The following is a 16,045-nucleotide window of genomic DNA, read 5'->3' as shown; positions in this document are numbered from 1 at the left end:
ATACGAAAATGGAAACAAGAAACCAAAGGCCTGGCATGGTGGAAGAAAGGAGAGGAAACTACTGCAAGCATACATCTGCATTCTGACGTCTGAGGAGTAAAGGCAGCTACTAAATTCGGAACGTCTCCATCTATCCTCCAAATGCCTCTAAGGATCAACATAAGGAGAGCAAATAAAATGACCCAATCAACAACCCATGACTTCAGCATAACTGGGAAATACAAAATACTACTGACTTCAAACCACCACTGAGAAAATGAACATTTAATACAGAAGAAACTGATAAAAGAGCTCACATCTATGGAAAGAGCTTGAGCCCGTGGCAACTACACATAGAGGAAGAGACAGAGAACTTAGAGATAATTAAAGTCCTTTGTTTTAAATACTTATTTTTGAGAGAGAGACAGGGAAACAGAGTGTGAGCGAGGAAGGGACAGAGAGAGAGGGATACACAGAATCTGAAGTAGGCTCCAGGCTCCAAGCTTGTAGCACAGAGCACGACATGGGGCTCCAACTCACGAACCGTTAAGATCCTGACCTGAGCTGAAGTCAGACGCTCAACGGACTGAACCACCCAGGCGCCCCTAGAACGTGTAGATAATTAAATGCAAATAAAATCACTCCCTCAAAGGAGAAGTCCCACCGTGAGAGGGAAAATATGGAGCAGACATCTTCGTTCTGACAGATGACAGCTCAGACCACCGAGAACTCCAACACAAGGGACTTGGAGTATTAATGGGAACTACGGAGGCAAGGGCTGATCGGGTGAGGAATTCAATTGTAAAACGGCCAGAGTGATCTTAGAATATGACTCAAATTGTAAGAACCTGGTTATGAGCTCAACTGTCCCCCTCCCAAACTCGTATGCTGAAGCCCTAATCCCCAGTGTCACTGCATCCGGAGACACAGCCTTTAAGGAGGTTAATTAAGGTTTGAATTACGTCATCAGGGTGTAGCACTTATCGGATAGGAATGACCTCCTGATCAGAAGCCAAAGAGACACCAGCACTTGCCTGCTCTCCCTGTGTGCATAGAAAAAAAGCCATGTGAGGAGAGAGCCAGAAGGTGCTCTCTGCAAGCTGGAGAGAGAGGGTTCACCAAAAGGCACCCTGAAGGCAGTATGTAGGAAGTATGAAGAGAAAAGAGACTTGAATGAAATTTTAATATACAGCATGGAAAAAGACATGACAATAGAGCAAAAAAAAAGAATGACAATAAAACCAAAGAAAGAAAACTGGATCACAGAGAAATTCTGGATAAAGCAAGTGATCTACAAAATAATAAAATACATGTTTTAAATTAAAATTATATGTGTGACTGTAGTCTCTAAAGAGAAAAAAAGAAAACAATGAATAAATACAGTATTAAAAACCATTATCTAAGAAAACTGCCCAGAAATAAAAAGAGATCTTGCCCGCATATTTTAAGGACCACCATGAACTTTCCTTTTCCATCAGGAAAGCTGACCTGAAACAGTCCTTCCTAAGACATGCTTTAATGAAACTGTAAACCTTAAAAGTGAAGAAGTCTCCTCTGGACAGAAAGATCAAGTCTCAATAAGCAAACAAACATGTAGATTGGGCAAGAGACTGTCACCAATAAACAAAGTGAGGTCAGTGCAGCAACCTTTTCAACAAATAACCAAGTAGAAGTCAAGGGTTGTATATCCAGCCACGTGATCCTTTAAAAGTATCCAGGCTCTGGGAAGAGGTCAGTCATATTAGATATTCAAGAAATCAGGTAATAATGTAATCATAGAACTTTCTAGAAGAGGACAAACTTCAAGCAACCAAGATTTGACAGGACACACTGGCAGAAAAGCTGAGCAGTGTAGGACTAAGACCAAAAGAAAGTTGAGAACAAGAACATAAGAGTAATATATAAATGTTATATATTCCAGTGAAGCAGAAATAATGCAACTAAAAAGCCTACAGGAAACAGGAAAAAAAGGAAGAAAGAATAAGGTCAGAGAGAGCCATAGAATAGTCTAAAGAAGGTCACTAAAAGCTGAAACATCAAATGAAAGGTTAAATAAGGAAATGAGCAACTAAAGCCAGTATAAAAGACATTACTGTAAAAGTAACTACTAGAACAAAAACATCAATATTTTCTAATTGGCTGCCTCCAAACAAACAAACAAACAAACAAAACACATGTTCAAACAAAATGATTCTGTAAAAATGATACTCATGAAATATAACAAAATGACAAATATGAGACCAAACAGGAGTCATGTTAGTAAATGTGAATGGGCTTATATCACCAATTAATAAAATGACTTTAAACTGAGTCACAAACAAATCCCAAATCTCTGCTGCAAAGGGGAAACACACTGACAGAAAATGACTCAAAAAGCTAAAAACAAAGGAATGGGCAATATTATTCCAGTAAAAGGGAAACAATAAGGAAACAGATACAATCTAGTTATCAGGAAGGACAAAAAGAAAAGAAAAACAAAACACTTTGCAAGGCTAACACCCACAACTCTGAGTGTACAAATAACAGTGAGGAGTACTGAAAGACCAAACAAAACTCAGAGAAGCAAAACTCAGAGAAGCAAGGAAAAAAATAAAACACACTGATACAAAAACGAGTATTTCAAGAAAGATCAGAAAGTACAATGTCAGGGTATAGAAGAGGCAATGACAAACAATCAGGAAGACATGTATTATCAGCCATACACAATTTTCTCATATGAAAACTTTTAATACAAAATACACTTGCACCTCAAGGATGCACAAAACATTAAAGAAAAAACCTGATAAAGGTAACACACTCAGGGAACAATGCACTAAAACTAGAACTTACGAAGAACAAACTTCTTCCATCAGGACTTCAAAACCAAACAACTGTCTAGTAAACTGCTCTGTTTCTTTAAAAAAATTTTTTTTTAATTTTTGTTTATTTTTGAGACAATAGGAGACACAGCGCAAGTGAGGTAGGGGCAGAGAGAGAGGGAGACACAGAATCTGAAGCAGGCTCCAGGGTCTGAGCTGTCAGCATAGAGCCCAATGCGGGGCTCGAACCCACGAACCGTGAGATCATCACCTGAGCTGAAGTCAGACACTTAACCGACTGAGCCACCCAGGCGCCCCTAAACTGCTCAGTTTCTTAAGGAAACACAGACAAAAGCTGAATTGCTAAACCAAAAAAACCACTGAAAATATTACTTATGAGTCTATGTGGAATACACGTACCGATCAGAGATTTCATAGCATTACATGTATCAGTGAAAAGGAATGAAAAACAACTGAATCCTTGACCCCCCCCCCCCAAAAAAAGTACAAAAAGGCAACAACAATGTAAAAGAAAGAAGTAGAAACCACAAGGAGGGAAATAATAAAGGTAAAAACAATGAAATACAAAAATAAACTTAAAAATAATACAGATGAGGGGGCCTGAGTGGCTCACTCTGTTTAGCTTCTGACACTTGATCTCACGGTTTAGTTCCTGAATTCAAGCCCTCTGGGCTCTCAGCCCCTTCCCTGCTCATGAGCATGCACTCTCTTTCTTTCTCTCTCTCTCAAAATAAATTAACTTAAAAAATAGTAACACAGATAAAACTTTTTATTCATTATTAAGGCCCAGTAGATTTACTAAAGGATGCCTTAGAGTGAGTCATTCCAGGTCAGTTTTCCCAGGTCCCTCATGATCCCTTCTGTTAATAAAACAGAAACAGAAAAACAGTTGTACAAGTGTTAACTCAAAAAGCTGGTAATTTGGGGGGCAACTGGGTGGCCCAGTAGATTAAGCGTCTGACTTCAACTCAGGTCATGATGTCAGGGCTGTTTCAAGTCCTGGGTCGGGCTCTGTGCTGACAGCTCAGAGCCTGGAGCCTGCCTCAGATTCTGTGTCTCCCTCTCGTTCTGCACCTCCCTGCTCACGCGTGAACTATCTCAAAAAGAAACAAACAAAAAGAGAAATTAATTTAAAAAAAAAACCTGGTTCTTTGGGGGCTCCTGGCAAACTCAGCTGGTGGCGTGTGCAGCTCTGGAACACAAGAGACATTACACCAGAAGGAACAAGGCAAAGAGACAAAGAAGAGGCATCCCAGGCTATTGCATTTGTTCCGATCCACCAGAACCATTCACACAAATACACTTAGAGTAGATGAAGATATTCTAATGATTTCCTCCAACTGTGTTTTCCAGGAGATGATCTCAAAAATGGTGGCATGAAGGGCAGTACCAAAGAGTCGCCTCACACACTACTCTCTGAAAGGACTCACATTTACCTGGGCCAAACTATAGAATGTGTGACTCAGGACAACGGTGGAAACAATGAGCGAAGAGCCAACAATGAGTAGAGGCTAAGGGCAGAATGTGACACCATTAGAGGCAGGGAAGTTAACACAGAGATCAGTGAAAGAGATTGTTAATCAGGGTTCTCCAGAGAAACAGAGCCAGGTACTATATGTACGTGTGAGAGCGACACAGGCAAAGGAAGAGGTTTATTAAAGGACCCGGCTTTTGCACTTACGGAGGCCAAGAAGTCCCACAGTCTGCTGTCTGAAAGCTGGAGAACCAGGAAAGCCAACTGTATTTCAAAAGGCCCGAGAACTAGGGGAGGTGATGGTGTAACTCCCAGCAAAGATGAAAGGCCTGCCAACTAGAGGGTTGGTGGTGTAAGTCCCAGAGCCTGAAGGCCCCACAACCAGGAGCACTGATTCTGTCCAGAGAGGATGGACGTCCCGGCGCAAAAAGAGAAAGAGAATTTGTCCTTCTTTGCCTTTTGTTCCATTCCATCCTCAACGAATTAGAGGATATCTGACCATAATGGTGAGGGTGGATCTCTTTACTCAGTCCACTGAGTCAAATGCTGCTTCCAGAAACACCCCCCAAGACACACTTTTACCAGTCTGGCCATCCCTGAGGCCACTCGGGTTGACACCCAGAATTAATCATCATAGACACACTCAAAGAGCACCCTCTCAACACGACTGCCATTCTACGAACCACGTGCACTGCCCAAGGCAGAGCCCTCTGACAAGAGACATCAGCCAACAGTACACTGCAAGAGGAAAAGACTTCAGTCAAATAATACAGTCAAGTCACTTAACAAATACATAAGCAAGCAAAAATAACAAGAAGCCCTATCAGACTCGGATAAAATATCTAAAATATGCTTTCGTCCAAAATTACAGGTTCACAAGACAAACGGGAAAATTTCACATACGTGGGAGAAACAATAGGCAACAAACTGTCCTTGAGAGGGTCTGGATACTGGATTTAGCCGACCTCCAAGCAGCTATTATAAACATGTTCAACAGGGAACCACACTGGGGCGCCTGGGTGGCTTAGTCGGTTGAGTGTCCGACTTTGGCTCAGGTCATGATCTCACGGCTTGTGAGTTCGAGCCCCGCATGGGGCTCTGTGCTGACTCTGAGCCAGGAACCTGCTTTGCATTCTGTCTCTCCCTCTCTGCTCCTCCCCTGCTCATGTTCTGTCTCTCTCTCTCTCTCTCAAAAATAAACTAAAAACAAAGTAACCATATTTACGGAAAAAAGGGAGGTAGTGGTGATAGGTAGTAGTGATACCTTCTCACACAGAAAATATAATAAACAGAGAAAGGAATGAAATGAAAATTCTAAATTTGAAAATTTACAATAACTACAATGAAGCTTATACAAGAAAGAATTAGTAAACTTGTAGATATAATACAGTCTAAACACTAGAAATAAGAATGAAGAAAACTGATCAAAGCCTCAAATAAATGAAAGATACCATTATTTGCACCAACATATTCATAATGGGAATATCAAAAGAAGAGAAGAAAGGGTAAGGGGCAGAAAAATTATTCAACATAGTTGTTGTAAAACTTTGCAAACTTAGAGAAAAACAATATGCAAATCCAAGATGATAGATAAACTTCACGAGGGATAAACAGAGATCCACATCAAAATGCATCACAGTAAAAATATTAAAAACTAAAGAGGAAAGAAAATTTCTTAAGTATCAAGAGAACTACAATTCATCACATACAAGGGAACTCCAGTAAGATGACCACCTGACTTCCCATCAGAGATACAGAATCCAGGAGGTAGGATGACCCAGTCAGTGTGCTGGCAGAAGAAAACAAACAAAACAAAACAAAACAAAACAGAACAAAACAAAACAAAGAAAACCCCAAACAGTCAACCAACATACCAACACTGCTTTGAAAACTGAAGGTGATGTAAATAAACCCATAGATTCCCAGTCGTGACTTCAAATCTATAAGGACTGTAGGAAAAATAACTGTATTTTAAAAGACAGGATAAAGACGTATTTCTTCTCCTAACCATTTGGCCAAGGCCATGCAACAATCATTATGTATATACCTATACTGTTCAGTCTGTAACCGTAGAAATTAAATATATTTGACAATGAGGCAAAACGAGGCAGAAAAGCAAAGGTAACCTGGGGTAAGGAAATGACCCTGGATGGTAACATGAATCCACAGTAGCAAATGAAACGAAGCAGAAATGGTGAATAAGAAAGTTAATATAACAAACTCCACAAGGAGATATTTGCCATCCTTTCTTCTCTCAGTTTCTTTAAAAGACATCCAATTATATAAAGTAGTAATTCAACAATGTATTGTTGGAATTTAATCATATACAGATCTACTATGTACAAAAGTAACAGCCCAAAGATAGAGGAGAAGAAATAGAATTACACATGAATGACCTTTCTATATTTCACTAGAGATGAGGGAGTATAAATCTGAAGTAGAGTCTGATACGGTGAATTTCTTAGGTAAATTATAACAACAACCATTACGAAAATAATGAAGTGAAAAGGTCATTGAAGAAATTGAAATATTATGCTAAACCATATTCACTTAATGAAAACGAAGGCAGTAATATAAAAGAACTACAGGTTCATAAGGCTGTTTAGGGCAGATAAATGTCAAAATGTAATATGGCAGGAGTACATCCAGCCGTATCAATAACAGAAAACTGGGAATGGATTTAGAAATCCAATCAAAAGCAGTAACTGTTAGGTTGCAGAAAATATGTAAATCCAAACGGATGCTGTATACAAGAGACACTCTTAGCTCCAAAGGAACAAACAGGTAGCAAATTTTAAAAGCAGAGAAAGATCTATCATGTACACAGCATCGACAATGCTAGAGAGGCGATACTAATATCTGACAAAATACATTTTTACACAAAATATGTTATTAGAGATAAAGCGGGACATTATATGATCAAAACAGTCCATCAGTTAAGGAGACATAAATGCGAACAATTGTCCGCTGCTAACGATAAGTCTCAAGCAAGTACTGACAGAATTCAAAGCAAAAATACACACATCAACAATAATTAAAGACTTTAAAATTCCACTTTAAGTAATAGATAAAACAACTGGTAGAATACAAATAAAAGGGGGAAAAAAGAGATAAAAATAACACTATCAGGTAACCAGACTAACAAGTATATATAAGACACTCCACTCAAGAAGAGCAGATTACACATTCTTCAGAAGTACACAAAAAAGGTTCCCAGGAATACATTCTAAAATGTTCTCCCACCAAAATGGAAGGAAATTATAAATCAATCACATGAAGGAATTTTCAAAACTCAAATAGTATATTAAATAACACATCTCTGAATAAAATAGAGGGGAACAATATCCAGGAATCTTAAAATACTTTGAGTAAAAACGAAGACCAAATATATCAAAACTTATGAGACAGAGAACAGTACTTAGTAGACAATTTATCCTGCAATAATCATATTAAAAGAGAACAATCCCAAATGAATAACCTGCCGTGTATACCTGAGAACAACGGGAGAAAAAAAGTAATACAAACCAAAGCAAGGAAGGATGTGAAATGAGAAGAATAAAAATTAATAAACCAGCAAAGAAAAGTAATAGATGACTCTTTTAAAATATCAATAAACCTGACATAAATGTATTTAGGCTGACATGGAAATAAGAGACATAAGAGTCAAACTACTGAAGTTATGGGGCGCCTGGGTGGGTGGCTTAATCAGTTGAGCATTCAACTCTTGATTTCGGCTCAGATCATGATCTCACGATTCGTGGGACTGAGCCCTGCGCCGGGCTCTGTGCTGGCAGCGTGGAGCCTGCTCGGGATTCTCTGTCCACCTTTCGCTCTGCCCCTCACCTGCTCACTCTCATGTGCACTGTCTCAAAAACAAACAAATAAATGTTTCTAAAAAAAATAAATTACTGAAGTTGTGGAATAAAGACGGTACACACGCTAGGGATAGAATATACTCACATTACAAACCTGGAATGTTTTCTACGCTACAAAAACAAAATATAAGTGAATGTTTTGAACTAATTTGATAACTTGGCTGAAATACAAAAATTCCTAGAATCGGAAAAAATATAACAACTCAAGAAGAAATAAGCTATCTGAAAAAAGTGTAAGAAGTAAACACACTGCAGTCATTTTAAAACTGCCCATAAAGGAAGCCCAGGTCCAGATGGTTTCACTGGTGAACTTTTAAACTCATTTAAATGATAATTAATATTGATTATTCAAACACTCCTGCAAACAATAGAAAAGAACACCTCCCCCCTAATTATATGAGCCTTATATTACATCGGCACTAAACTCAGACATGATGAGAGAAGACAACTACAGTTCAATGTCTAAAACAACTAAGAGCAACATCTTTGGAATACAGACCCACAGATACTCTGCACAATACTAGCAAATGTTATCGAGTAACACATCACGAGGATTACACACAAAGACCCCGTGAGATTTATCCTACTAGCGCAAGGCTGGTTTATCATCCGACAATGGCAAGTGAGCACCAACAGTGCACTCTCCCTCTGATTCACTCGAGCTGGAGGGTATCTTCTCTCCGCGTTCTCCCTCTGCCTCACTCCAGCTCGCCAGGGTCTTCTGGAAAGCAGTGTGTATACTCCTCCACCATACTTGGGCGCCTACTGCCTAGTGAACACTTTTAGATTCCCCAGCTCTGGTGGCCAGCATCACTTCTGCTTCCGGTCTCACAGGACTGTACACATTTGCATACTTTAAGAGATACCGTCTGAAGATCTCCCTTCCAATCAGCCTGAATCTAGATGCTGAGTGAGATCCTCGCCTTGGGACAGTGACAGGTCTTGGAACACCCTCAACTACAGAAAGCCACTACAAATAAAAGAGGCTGGTTAGACAACCATGAAAATTTGACAGGCGACCAAGAGCTAAGTCAGGGTTGAATGATAAGCTTCATCACCTACACCAGGCCATTCTTCCAATACTTAGGAGAGGTGGCTGTTTTATCTAATGAACACAAACCAACACAGAGAATCAAGAAAAATACACAAAGAAATGTGTGTTCAAAACGAAAGAACAAGAAAAAACCTAAGAATAAGTCCTTAATGGAATGGAGACAAGTGATTTACCTAATAAGGAGTTCAAAATAATAGTCACATAGATGCTCATCGAACTCAGGAGAAAACGGATGAACACGGTGAGAACCTCAACATGAAGAAAGTACCAGAAAGTACCAAACAGCAAATACAGTAAGACAACTGACAAATACTAGAGGAATTCAATAGCAGAACAATGAGGCAGAATGAATCAGTAATCTGCAGACAGTGGAACTCACCCAATGAGAGCAGGGGGAAAAGTGAACACAGCTTAAGAGACATATGAGACGATCAATATACAGCAGACCAACATTTGCATTATAGAAATCACAAAAGGGGATGAAAAAGAAAGGGGCAGAAAATTCACTGAGAGAAATAATAGCCGAAAACTTCCCCAAATTGGGCGGAAAAAAAAAATCCATATCCAGGAAGCCCAGAAATTTCCATGTAAGATGCATTCAAAAAACCCACACTGAAACACACTATGAGATGGAGTGCGAAAAACTAAAGACACGGAGAGAATGTTAAAAGTAGCAAAAAATCCACAACTGGTTCCAGAAAAGGGAACTCTCGTAAGATTATCAGATCCTTTAGCAGAAACCTTTCCAGTCAGAAGGCAGTGGCATGGTATATTCAAAGAATGGGAAAAGAAAAACCTTTACTGGACAACAATACACAGCAAAGCTCTCATTTAGAATCAAAGGACAAATAAAGGAGTTTCCCAAACAAAAGCTAGAATTCACCAACACCGGAAAAGCCTCACAAGAAATGTTAAAGGGACTTCTTTAAGCTGAAACAAAAGAATACAAATTAGTAACACGAAAACATATTAAAGTATAAATCTCACTGGTAAAAACAAATATATAGTGAAATTCAGAATATCCTAATGTTGTGAAGATAGTGGGTTAATCACTTACAAAAGCAGTATGAAACATAAAAAACCGAAGTACAAAACAAAAACATTACTTATAATGATTAGTTAAGAGATACAGGAGATTAAAAGTTATGGATTTGACATCAAAACCATAAAACAAGGAGGGGGGAATACAAACACAGAGCTTTAGAATATGTTCAATCATCAGGTGTTGTCAACTTTTGACATTGGCCTTAAATGCCTCGTTAGACCAGATGGGCTTTATAGACATTTACAAACATTTCATCCACAAAGAAAAATTCTCAAGTACACATGAACACTTTTCAACAACTGATCATATATTAAGACAGAAAACAAAACCTAGCAAATTTAAGAAGACCCAAACCCTATCAAGCATCTTTCCTGCATGTAACTAGAAATCAATTACCAGTACGAAAACTAGAAATTCAGATATGGGGAGACTACACAACACTCTCCTGAACAACCAATGACTCAACAGAGAAACCAAGGGATATCTTGAGGCAAATGAAAATGGAAACACAATATATCAAAACTTACAGGACACAGCAAAGGCAGTTCTCAGACGGAAATTCATAGTCATAAATACTTACAGTAAGAATCCAGAAAATTCTCGGGGCGCCTGGGTGGCGCAGTCGGTTAAGCGGCCGACTTCAGCCAGGTCACGATCTCGCGGTCCGTGAGTTCGAGCCCCGCGTCAGGCTCTGGGCTGATGGCTCAGAGCCTGGAGCCTGCTTCCGATTCTGTGTCTCCCTCTCTCTCTGCCCCTCCCCCGTTCATGATCTGTCTCTCTCTGTCCCAAAAATAAATAAACGTTGAAAAAAAAAATTAAAAAAAAAAAAAGAATCCAGAAAATTCTCAAAAACAAAACAAAACAAAACAAAACCCTAACCTTACATCTCAAGGAACGAGAAAAAGATGAGGTAATGAAACCCAAGTTAGCAGAAGGAAGGAAATAATCATGATCAGAGCAGAAATAAATGAAATATGATCTGAAAAGACAATAGAAAAGATCAATAAAATTAAGAGATGGTTCTTTGAAAAGATAAAATTATCTGAATTTTTACTAGACTCGCCAAAAAAAAGAGGACTCAAATAAATCAGAAAAGAAAACGAAAACATTATAACTCGTACCACAGAAACACAAAGGATTTTAAGAGACTATGAACAATTATGTCATAACAAATTTGACATTCTAGATGAGATGCATGAATCTCTAGAAAAATGGTCTACCAAGAGTGAATCATGATGAAATAAAACATCTGAACAGACCAATTAATACTAAGGAAACTGAATCAGGAAAAAAAAAAGCCTCCCTAAAAATAAAGCCCCCTCCCCACACCCACCAAATAAAGCCCAGGACCAAACACCTTCACTGGTGAATTCCACAAATCACCTAAAATAAAATACCATTCTCAAACTCCACCAAAAAATAGAAGAGGAGGGAACATTTCCTAACTCATTTTACAAGGCCAGCATTACCATCATACCAAAACCGGAAAATGATGCTACAAGAACAGAAAATTACAGGAAAATATCCCTGATGAACACAGATGCAAAAAACCTCAAGAAAATATTAGGAAACTGAATGCAACAATATAATAAGAGGATGATATATGGTAACAAAGTGGGATTTATTACAGGGATTCAAGGATGGTCCATAATCCACAAATCCGTTAGCATGACACACACATTAACAAAATAAAGAATAAAAATCATAAGGTTATCTTTCAACAAAGTGGGGCTAAAGGGAACATACCTCCACATAATAAAGGCCATATATTAAAAACCCACAGCTAACAGCATACTCAATGGTGAAAAACTAAAAGCTTTTTCTCACATCAAGAACAAGACAAGAATGTCCATCCATTCTCATTACTTTCATTCAACACAGTAATGGGAGTTAAGTCCTAGCTGCAGCAGTCACAGAACAAAAATAAATAACTAAAAGGCATCCAGATTGCTAAAGAAGTGAAACTATCACTATGTGTAGAAGTCATACTATATATAGAAAACCCTGAAGAGTCCACCAAAAAACTATTAGAACTGATGTATGAGTTAGGTAAAATCGGCAGAATAAAAAAAAATCAATATACAAGAATGTTGCATTTCTATACACTAATAACAAAACAACAGAGGTAAAATTAAGAAAACATTCTTAATGAAAATTAAGAATACGTTTCCAATTGCACCAAAAGAATAAATACCTAGGAATAAACTTAACCAAGAATAGAAAAGATCAGTATTCTAAAAACTATAAAACTCCAATGAAAGAAATGGAAGACAACACAAACAACTGGAAAGATCTACTATGCTCTTGGATCGGAAGATTAGCATTAAAATGTCCTTACAACCCAAAACAACCTACAGACTTAATACAATCCCTATGAAAAGGGCAAAAGCAATTGTCACACTAGAAGAAATAATGCTAAAATTTGCGTGTAGAACCACAAGAGGTTCCCCCTGCCCCCAAAATGTTTATTTATTTTGAGAGAAAGAGGACACATGCATGTGAGCAGGGAAGGGGCAGATAGAGAATCCCAGGCAGGCTCCACACTGTCTGTGCAGAGCCCTATGCAGGGCTCGATCTGATGGACCATGAGATCATGACCTGGGCTAAAATCAAAAGTCAGACACTTAATGGACAGAGCCACCCAGGCACCCCCACAAAAAAATCTTGAATAGCCAAAGCAACCTTGAGAAGGAACAACAAAGCAAAAGGTAGCATGGTCACTGATTTCAAACTATACTACAAAGGTATTGTTATCAAAACAATATAGTATTGGCATAAATCCAGACACAAGATCCATGCAACAGAATAGGGAGTTCACAATAAACCCACATCTAAGTCAACTAATCTATGACAAAGAAGCCAAAAATACACAATAGGGAAAGGACAGTCACCATTTCAATAACTCGTGTTAGGAAACATGGACAGCCACATGCAAAAGAGTGAAATTAAACTGCTATCTTGCACTATACACAAACTCTAACTCAAAATGGACTGAACACTGGAACACAAAACCTGAAACTATGGAAGTCCTCGAAGAAAACAGGCAGTAGGCTACACATCAATCTTGGCAATAAGTTTTTGGATTTGACCCTAAATGCAAGGGCAACAAAAGCAAAAATGAACACATGGAACCGCATCAAACTAAAAAGCTTCTGTACCCCAAAAGACCATCAATACAATCAAAAGACAATCCACTGAATGGGAGAAATTATTTGCAACCATTTATCTGATAAGGGGTTAATGTCCAAAACAGAACTAATATTACTCAATAAGAAAAATCAAATTTGACTTAAAATGGGCAGAGGATATGAATAGACATTTTTCCAAAGAAGACATACAGACGGCCAACAGGTACTTGAAAAGGTACTCTACATCATCAGGGAAGCGCAAACCAAAACCACAATGAGATATCACTTCATGCCTATTAGAATGATTATTATCAAAAAGAAAAGACATAACCACTGTTTACAAGGATGTGAAGAAAAGGAAACCTTTGGGTACTGTTTGTGGGAACGTAAATTGTGAAGCCACCATAGAACACAACATGGTAGTTAGTTCCTCAAAACATTAAAAATACAACTATCATATGATCCAGCAATTCCACTTCTGGGTATTTATCTGAAGAAAATGAAAACACTAACCTGAAAAGATATGCACACGTTTGTTCACTGCAGCATTATATAAATAAATGAAGAATAAACATGTAAATAGTTATATATTAAATTACATAAATTACATATACTACATTATACATGTTTTACATACGTATATATGTGTATATTTACTATACATTTTACAAACTTTATATACATGTGGAATATTATTCAACCATAAAAAATAATGAAATCTTGCCATGTGGGGACACCATGGATAGATCCTGAGGGCATTATGCAAAGTGAAACAAGTCAGAAAAAGGAAGACAAATACTGTATGATCTCACTTATATATGGAATTTGAAAAATGAAAACCGCAAACAGGGATCTCATAGATACAGGGAACATACTGCTGGTTCCAGAGGTGTGGGTTTGCGGGTAGGTAAAATGGGTACACACACGCGGACACACAGACACACGGACACACACACACACACACACAAATCGTTTCAACAACTGATGCTGAACCAATTGGATATCTACATGTAAAAATATTAAACCCCTTTCTCACACCATACACAAAAATGGGTAACAGACCTAAATATAACAACTATTTACTTAAGGAAAATATAAGAGTGAATGTTTTTGTCCTTGGGATAGACACAACCCTTTTAGATACAATACCAAAACCAATAGTGACAAAAGATAGAACAGATAACCTGTATTTCATGAAACAAAAAACTCTTGCTGCAGAGCGCACAGCCAAGATAGTAAAATGACAACGCCAAAACGGGAGAAAATATTTGTAAACAATATACCTAATTAGGGACTGATATACAGAATACGTAAAGAACGCTTACAACTCACCAATAAAAAGACTACAACTAAAATATTAATAAGGCAAATGCCTGTTGAATATTAAGCTTGTATCCAGCAACCTTCCTATAAATGACTTCTATGTTGTAGGAGTGTGCCACATTAGGATTCTTAGACAATCGAATCTCTGCAAAAAGAGGAGTTTTATTTCTTCCCTTGTCACCTTTCATATCGTTTTGTTGCATTACCTAGGATTTCTACTAAGATGTCAAGTAAGAGTGGTGAAACCGGATGGCCCGGACTTGCTCCTGATCTTAGAGAGAAAGCACCCAGTTTCTCTTTATTATATGTGATGTTAACAGATTTTTTGGTAGATGTTTTTCATCAACTTGAGGAAATTCTCTATTCCTCGTTTGCTGAATTTTAATCATACATGGATTCTGTTAAATGCTTCTTCTGCATCAAAGGATCCTATCAAAGGATCATACAGTTTTTCTTTCTGCAGCTTACTGATGGGATGGATTATGTTAATTGATTTTTGAATGTTGAATGAGCTTGCAGGCTTGGAATAAATCCTAATTCGTCATGGTATATAATTCTTTTCCTACACCGTTGGACTTTATTTGGAGTTCTGCATCTACATTCCTAAGAATTATTTGTAGTTTTTCTTCCAAGAGCGACCATCTGCTTTTGGGATTAAGGAAACAATTCTTTGGCCTTAAAGAAAGAGTGGAAAAGTTCCCTCTAACTACAAATCATCCCTAGGAATTTACAAAAAGGCCACTCGAGGTAATAAATAAATTCAGAAAAGCTGTAAGCCACAATATAACCACCCCCAAATCAGGAGAGGCTTCTATGCAACTGCAATCAACAATCGGAAAGGAAATTAATAAAGCAATTTTATGTATAACAGCATCTTTGTCAGCCTATGGTAGATTACGCTGATTGGTTCTGGAATGTTGAACCACTTTTGCATACTCGGAATATATCCCACTCGCTCATGGTGTAGGATTCTTTTTATACATGGCTAGTTTCTATTTGCTAATACTTTGTTAAGGAATTGTGCTAGTAAATTTATGGGACATATCGATCTATAGATTAATTTTGTTTCCTGGGCTATCATTATATGGTTTTGGTATTGGGATAAGAAAAAACTCCATTACAACTGTTTCCTTCTATTTTTCTAGAAGAGATTGTGTAAAATCAGTGTTAATTCCTCCTTAAATGGTTACATGTTTGATAGATGGTAAAAACATCTGTAGATTTTTTTAATCTATTTTAAATTAAATTTCTTTAATTCAAATTATCTACGTCATCTTCTATGACAATCTATGGACCATTCAAATTGTCCATGTCATCATGAGTTTGGTAGTTTAGGATTTCTAAAGAA

At 37.8% G+C, this 16,045-nt stretch overlaps 1 protein-coding gene across 1 annotated transcript in view; it reads right to left on the bottom strand.

Annotated features, from left to right (window-relative positions):
- Window positions 1-16,045, bottom strand: part of LOC122492686 (zinc finger protein 33B-like) — a 35,477-nt gene that overhangs the window by 2,748 nt on the left and 16,684 nt on the right.

The sequence above is a fragment of the Prionailurus bengalensis genome, chromosome D2 (genome assembly GCF_016509475.1).
Source record: "Prionailurus bengalensis isolate Pbe53 chromosome D2, Fcat_Pben_1.1_paternal_pri, whole genome shotgun sequence".
Lineage (NCBI taxonomy): Eukaryota > Metazoa > Chordata > Mammalia > Carnivora > Felidae > Prionailurus > Prionailurus bengalensis.
Note: the sequence above shows the minus strand (reverse complement) of the source record. Positions and strands in the feature narration are given on the sequence as shown.